Raw genomic sequence first — 8,822 nt, 5'->3', positions numbered from 1 at the left:
CTCTACCACACACGACTGCTGCACTGTGGGAGCCGCGTGCCTCTTTATTTTAAACGGGTGCAGCTGCTAAACCGAGGGCGCCACACTACATTGTTCTCATGCAACAATGGTCTCCGCTTCAAACCCAGCACATCAATCTTACAAATTGGATTAGTCCCAAACTGGAAGCATGGAGTAATAGTGTTTGGGCACGTAACACATGCCCTCCACCTCTCACCATCTCTATCATGTAAATCTGTTATACTGGAAGCTGTGGTTGGATAGCATCTCTGTTACACATACTCTTAGAAAGTTGATGATCTGTACAAAGTGGAACATGGGTAGAACATGGGTTGGACTGATGTAAAGATCATAGACTCTTCATGGATATTTTGATAGATTGTTTTATTTAGAGCATTTATTTAAATAAGCCAACTAGTTTAATGCCTTTTGACTACACAAGGTTGTACAGTGTAGTTCAAGTGATAGTCAGGGTTGGCGATATGGTAAAAAAAAAGGAACATCACAATATTTAAAACCAATTTCAGGATACACAATATTTATCACGATGCACGTGATCACAAAAAAAAATGCATCTGTAACAATAGATTTTTAAAACTACTATTTAAGTACTATCCCATACTTTAGTACAGTGATCTTTATTCAGGATGTGCTGCACTTCATCCAATTAAACAAGAGTAGATCAGTAGCGCTGAAGATATGCTTGATATGCTCAGAAAAGTACATTGTCTATTGTTACAATATAACAAACATGACAAAAAGTCATAGTACTTATATTCACTCATAAAGGAGGATTAGTGAGCAAAGGGTTTTACTCATTAACTTTTTAAAAAATATTTATTTTAAGTTTAAGATTAGCCAATTACCCAACCCACTCATTAGTAATCTCCCCCTAATGCTCCACATCACCCATTACATCTAATGCTCCTGACAATGAGAGGGTGAGGACCGACACATGCCTTCTCCGACAAATGCACAACCAGCCACCACCTTTATCAAATGCAATGTCTCCAGGCAACCACCAGACATTCAGAGGATACATCTGCTAGAAGACACCTGTGACTGCCAGCATCTCATTGAAGTGATATGAAGAGAGAGAGAGAGAGAGAGAGAGAGATCCACCCATCCGAAGAGAGCAAGGGCAATTGTGCTCTCTCTGGCTCCGGCTGCTGATGGCAGGCAGCATGACCCGGGATTAGAGCCAGCGATCCATAAGTCACATTTAGTTTGCTTAGTCAAGCTAATTTTCATTCAGTTCTGCGAGTTTAGCGTTTGGACCAGTTTAGCTGCTTCTCTCACCTTTCTCGCTTTAGAGATTTAGTATTTTCTTTTAGTCCTAAAGGACAACGAAAAGGGAAGATCAGCACATTATAATAAAAAGTGTAAGTAAAAATAGTAATTGTAACAGGCAGAGGTAACAGTTGTTAACACAGTCTGGCTAAATGGCACACAGTTACTTAAATATAACAGTATGTTGTCTAAACTAGATGAGATTTTCAGCCTGAAACAGACAAATGTATCTGCATTCAAAATAATACAAGTGAAAAGTTATTTTGGACAGTACATTAGAATTTATACAGATTAATATGGACTGCTCATATTTTTTCTTTGCGGACCCTGCTGTGTGGCGGCTGTATTTTAGCCTAGCTAGACAACCATTTAGAGAGTTAAGTGTGATTTATACACAAAGCTTAATAACATGTATGATGAAAACACTGTTCATGGTACAAAACAGGGTGAATCTTCTGAAACATCTGGCCAACTGCTGTCAGTGAGTATACAAGAGGATGACCAGAAGCATATTCTACTTGAAACAGTTTTATTCAATAAATATATAACAGTTGTATTAACATTAACATGTAACATATAAAAGGATTTTTGACCGTTCAGAATAATAAAAAAGTAAAATGTCTTAAAGAATCCTTGTGAAATTCAAGGGCTATATACTGCACTTTTAAGATCTATTCACAGAATTTTGATGATGTCAAGTCAAGTCAAGTCAGATTTATTTGTATAGCGCTTTTTACAACTGTTGTCGTCACAAAGCAGCTTTACATAATTAGTACTTAATAAAGGACAGAGACAGAGAAGAAAGAAGAAATAACATGAAGGACTCTGTGAGCAAGCCAAACGGCGACAGTGGCAAGGAAAAACTCCCTCAAAGCTGGAGGAAGAAAACTTGGGAGGAACCGAGACTCACAAGGGGGACCCATCCTCCTCTGGTCAGAACTATTTAAACATTAATGATAAAAATGACTAAACCAGATACAACAGAAAGGTAATAGTGGTGATAATAGTGGCAGACAGCCACGAGTCCATCTAGGTTTCAACATGGCCACCAAACAGGCAGCAGCGGCAGGCGGGAGAGCCGCCGGTCCGCCATGGGTGGCGGCGGGTGGGGGTGCCCGCTGGCCGGACTGGTAGGTGGCAGCTGAGGGTGATGTCTAGGTCAGGGGACTGTAAGGGCCATAGCAAATTTTCAGTTGCAAATTATCCTGCTGTAGAAGCCATCTTCTTTTAATCTACACGTTTTATAGGTGTAATGCTTTTTTCCAGAATTTGCTGGAAATGATCTGAATCCATTTTTATTTTTACTACTCATTATTTTCTCACTGTGGCCAAAAACATAGATTTTATTTTAATTAGTCATTAGGCAAAATGCATTAGGCTTGTGTAACATTAGGCTTGTGTCTTTGAAGACATGATGAATAATTTTTGGTGCTTTTTATTACTGGTGCTTTGATTGTACTGGGAGGGGTTTTGATTGTTGAATGCATCTTGGAAAGATGGATATGTTTACACCGCTATGATTTATGACTCAAATGCGTCTCAGATCACCTCCTGAACTGGTTTGAGTAATCAGATTTGTATCTGGTTTAAATGCATCTTGGGTGGATTAACACTTGGAATTTCATGTGGTTTGGCCTTCTCTAGATATAATCCTGATACTCAAGAGGAAAGAAGTGACTAGGTGGAAACAGGAAAAGTTTGAAAAGTTTGTCTGATGACTAATTTGTGTTATATTTGTGTAGGTATTGCTGCAGAGTAGAACAGGCTTTGATATGCCTTTCTAGGCTACTCATAGAAGTGTTCTTGGTCTTCCAGACTTTACCTTGACCTTCAACATTCCAGTCAACTTCCAATTTCTAATTACATAAAAAATTGAGGAAATGACTAGTTGAAAACATGTTGCTATCTTCCTATAGCTTTCTTTATAGCCTTCTCCTGCTTTATGGACATCAGGTATTTTAATATTTAGAGCTATAGGAGCCATGGCTTCTGATTGTTGGGACAATGTTTGAAGAGTCAGAGTATTTATAAAGTCTTGAAATTTGTATCATGTAATCTTTCCTAACGATGACTGCAAATAAGCTATAGCTCTGATAAGCTAAATGGGATCTGAGACTTTGGCGATAATTTGCTCTAAAATTGTAAAAAAACAAAAACAAAACAAAAACAACCTTGCTTGTAATGTTGAAAGAAAATTGCAATCTTTAACTGTATGCCTTTTGGAGATCAGTTCATCATCTATTAACTTAACAGTTTACAGTAACAGAAATTTTGGCCAGGGGTGCCCATGTGTTTGCATACCACTGTATATATATCAGGCAGCGAGTGAACAGTCAGTTTTTGAAGTTGATGTGTGGGAAGTAGGAATAATGGACGAGCACAAAAATCTCAGACACTTTGACAAGGGCCAAATTGTGATGGCTAGACAAATGAGTCCAAGCATCTGCAGGTGTTCCCAGTATGCAGTAAGTAGTACCTACTAAAAGTGGTGCAAGGACAGCTTGTAAATCATTGATGTGATCCACTGAGGCCCCAGCTTACAACGTATAGGACTTAAAGGATCTGTATTTCTGAAGCGTTTTGGTGTTTTTAAGTATGTATGGTTAAAACATTGACTGGATTACTGAGCATGCATTTAACTACTACTGTTTGTACATTCAGTTACATTTTACCCACTGTTAAGTTATGCCTTCTTTTCCTCCTGTCTTCCTACATACCCATTTAATTTTCACTAAATTCATAGGCATTGTTTATTTATCGAAACCACTTTAGTAATCATACAATCTCAAGCCGCATTGCATTTTATAGGGATTCTAATTTTCAGACAATAACCCAGAAGGCAATAACCCAGCAGTATTTAGCCAGAGCAATTTAAACAGTTCACATTTGGTATTCCTTATTCGGCCTTAATATTTTCTTTATGGTAAGATATTACACCTGGAAAAGAAAGTGACACAGCTGGGGTGGGATTATGCTTGAGAGTGACAGCATGGCACGTTTGGATGGGCCAGCTCCATGACCATTTGGGAAAAGAAAACACCACCTGATAGCAGCACATGACTCCTAAATAGCTTTAAAATGAGCATGGGCTGCTTTCAACAAAGGCAGCCTGTCTTGGGGCCCAGAGCGCAGTTGTAAAATTCACAGAAAACGTCTCGAAATAGCCTGACGACTTGCTAAATATAGAGAGATGATGCCTTAGGCAAGACAGGCGTTAGAATTTATCTTCTATTTCACCACGTGGCAAGCTTGACCACGAGATTGGAACGTAGGTTACCTCCACATCCGGTGACACTTTAACCTCAAACGCATCAATACACCACAACAATGCACATTGTTGGGAACATCAGGAGCGTTATGCTATGAATAGAGTGTTCCACATTCATCAACCAAGAACTGTATAAGTACTGTTAAGATTTGTCACTGTATAAAACTCATCCAAGTGCAGCTCAATAAATCAGTGGCCAGCCATTTGTGTAGCTGCTGGTTCAAATGTGGGACCATTAGGAAAATTAAGTCCTCAAACCTTGACAATTCCTGACTACAAGCAATAATAATAAAAATCAGTTGGTTTTACAGCACCATGCATGTTTGTCAGGTTCCTCAGTAGTAGTTAGTGATAACTATATGTAAGAAACTACATGAACATCTTGAATACTTACTCTTTATCCAGTGTTGTTGCTTTCACAGCTGGTGGTTTTAGTCAAGAACTGTGTAAAAACAAAGACAGAATTCAAGGCTAATGTTATCACTACAAGACTGAGTTTGACACTCAGCGTAATTTATGTGACACACCTTATTTACACTGGTTGTAAAGCACTTCTCAATAGCACTGGCCTACGTGTTTTACATGAGGAACGTGCTCTTGCAGCCTGAGAGAGTAAGGAAATATTTAATTTTCATAATCTCTTCCTTTCATACATTAACTGTATATTCTATCATCTTCAGGCACCACCTAGAATATACAGGCTCTAGACCAAATAACTAAGCACACAGAAAACTTTAAAACTTTGGAAATGGACAAAACTTGGAACACTGGTGATTCTTCCCAGAAGGGTCTGGCTTACCATGATGAAAAGAACTGAGACAAACATCTAAAGACCTTCAGGCCTGCCTCGCCTCAGATACAGATCTGCATTCATGATATCAGCATTAAAGAGAATATGGGCAAAAATGGTATTCATGGGAAAGCTGCATTGGGAAAACTACATTTTAATATGAGACAAAGACACCTGGAGTAAGCAAAACATGTATTTTTAACATTTTAACTGATCATTTCATTTATTAAAGGTGAAAAAACCCCATCTGGCACTTTGTGGAAAAAGTAATTGCCCCCTTTAGTTACCCAAGCAAATTTAGGTGATAATTGAGATCAATTAAACTAGACACACCCAGGTTTGATTGCTGCCAGCCCTGTTGAATCCAAAGATCACTTAGAAATAACATTTTAAACAGTATGTGGTGATTAAAACAACTTTCAGAAGAGATGAAAAATGTTGAACTATCAGTCTGAAAAGGGTTACAAAGCTATCTCCAAGGTTCTGGGACATCAACAAGCCACATTCTTACAATCCCAAAGCCATTATTTCCAAATGGACAAAACTTGGAACAGTGGGGAATCTTTTCAGAAGCAGCTGGCTTGCCAAACATCCTGCTTACAAAATCTAGTATCAACCCTGCCTACTCACTCCACCAATGTCATGCCATCCGCATCTGCCTGCCTTATCACAGATGAGTCTCCGTGCAGACCTGCCACATGCTCTGCATGGCTTCCACACATTGTTTTTAAAAAAGTAGCCACCATTACAATTGTCTTTATTAGTGTAGTTGCCTCAGTAAAGATGTGTTGGGATATAGCCACATCCCAACAACATTACAGTAACACTGTAACAAATTTGCATGCCAAATTAGCAATTTAGCATGTCAAATTGCAATAAAAAGTGTATATTAGCAATCCAAAACTGAGGTTTAATACTGACACAGTCTGATTCAGTTATCTGAAGCTAAAGCTCAGTTGGGTTATACAGCAAGACAACTTCATCTTAAGTTAAAACGCTCAAACAAAACTAAGCTTTTCGAGTGGCCTAGTCAAAGTCTGGACTTAAACCTAATTGTGATGGTGTGACATTGAGTTCAAATGGGCATTACATTATCAAAACAGTAGGCCTCCATGCAACAAGAGAAACTGTACCACACACTTTTTAAAATCATGTCTCTTGCTACATTTGGATCCTATTCACAACTGTACTTGGCACTGTTAACATATGTTTATGTTGAATACTGATATCAAGACATTGAATAATAAGCCAGGTTTAAAGACCCAGCGGATAGAGTTTGAGTTTTGTTTTTTTTTACTACTTCTTGTGTGAATCACAAAGGACCGAAGGATATACCTGCCTTATGCAGACCACTACATGCAGCCTTCTGTCATACATATGTTAATGTCGGTTGTGAACACACCTGATGCTTAATATATTGGTTTTTTTCCTAAAGACAAGCTGATATTTAAGACAATGTCAGTTTTAGTCTGTTCAAACAAACAAGAGTAGCCACCCTGAGATTAAAGTATCTTTACTAACTAAATGACTAAACGTAAGTTAAACTAGCACAAAAGCCCATGGAGTAATAACTGAAATAGTGAGTTCACTCTTTTTTAGAAACTTGGTCACTAAGTTTAGAGATTCTGAAGCATTCAAAATATTACTACTTGTCTGTAAATCACTAAATAGACTAGGTCCCATTTACATCACTGAGATGCTGGAAAAACTTTTAAAAATTAACTTGCCTTGCCTTGCTTAAAACTGTGACAGTGACAGTAAAGCTGTACAGTTCCCAAACCAACCGAACAAATTTATATTTATTTTGAAGTATCGGGATTATATCTGTATAACGCCTAACCACATAAAATGTAAGTGTAAATGCACCCACAAGACACATTTAAACCAGATACAAACTACTTGAGGAGGTGGTCTGTGTGAATGCGTGTGGCAACAATCCAGATACTAGTCACATGAAGTGACCAGGTATAAACGGTTCAGGTATAAAAAGTTCTATGAAGCAGAGGGAATATATCCTTCCTTCCTCCTCTTCGATTCAGTATTTAAGGGAAAAGCCCCTAATAAGCACTTAAACTTGTGAGAATCATATACACTAAAAAGTTATTTTTCTGTTACACTGAAAACCTAAGTTTTGTGCCAGTATAATTATTTTACTTTGAGATTTTTATATGAATGTGATCACCATGAAAGCATAACTTTAAAGAAACACTTTTCAGAATTCTGTGGGGCAAATAAAATAAATATATATTATCTGTGTCTAATAAAAACCATGTATTTCCAAAATGGTGACTTAGGAATGGAGAAGAAGAGGAGATACCAAAACAACAAACAAACTTTAAATTATCTTAACTTTGAATGGAAATGAATGTAAAATAGAAGTTTATACCAAGTAATTCTACTCTGGCTGGAAGGACAGCCTTAGTCAATATAGAAAGGCACTCAATAAGGCTCACTCAGCGTATTTGGCCTTGCTGATCAAGGATAACAAAAACAATCCCAGAGTATTTCTAAACTTACTAAAAGCCAGGCAGATACTCAACCCCAGAATCCAGCTTATTTAACCACTAATGCTTTAGGGACTATTTTAATAATAAAATAGAAAACATTAGACAACAAATCCAACCCTCCTTATTAAATCAAACATGGCCATCACCTGGTGTAGCTGTTTTAGAACATAACTTAGTTGTAAAACAAAGGCTGGAAGCCTTCTACCCACTTCCGTAGCCGGAACTAGAAAAAAATATTTCCTCAGCAAATTGTACAACCTGTACACTCAAGCCAGTTCCCTCAAAAATATTAAAAGAAATACTCCCAATTATAATCAGACCTCTTTTAACAATAGTAAATCCACCCCTTAGCTTAGGGCATGTACCCAAAACCCCTAAATTAGCAGTCATAAAACCTTTACTCAAGAAACCAAATCTTGATCTCAGTGTATTGTCTAATTACAGACCCATCTCCAACTTAACATTTATATCCAATATATTAGAAAAAGCTGTGGCCCAACAACTCTTATACCTGAGTAAATATGCATGTAAAAATTTATGAGAATTTCCAATCTGGATTCAGACCCCATCACAGCACGAAGGCAGCCCTAGTGAAGACCATCTCCTTCCTGCCTCTGATCAAGGCTACATATCTTTATTAGGCCTACTAGACCTCAGTGCAGCATTTGATACAATAGATCCCTCTCTTCTACTAAAATGATTAGAGAAAATGGTTGGAATCACAGGAACAGCCCTATTGTAGTTCAAATCATATCTAACTGAACGCTATTAGTTCATAAAGATAAAAGATTTATCTTCAAATTACACAAAAGTAAATATATATAGAGTTCTGCAAGGCTCTATTTTAGGGCTGCTATTATTTACATTATACATGTTACCACTGGGCTCAGGTATAAGCAGACATGACGTTAATTTCCAATGTAATGCAGATGACACACAGCTCTATACATCAGCCAAACCTGACAAT

Source organism: Salminus brasiliensis, chromosome 19 (genome assembly GCF_030463535.1).
Source record: "Salminus brasiliensis chromosome 19, fSalBra1.hap2, whole genome shotgun sequence".
In the NCBI taxonomy this organism is placed as follows: Eukaryota; Metazoa; Chordata; class Actinopteri; order Characiformes; family Bryconidae; genus Salminus; species Salminus brasiliensis.
The sequence above is the reverse complement of the archived record's forward strand: the minus strand, read 5'-3'. Positions refer to the sequence as shown.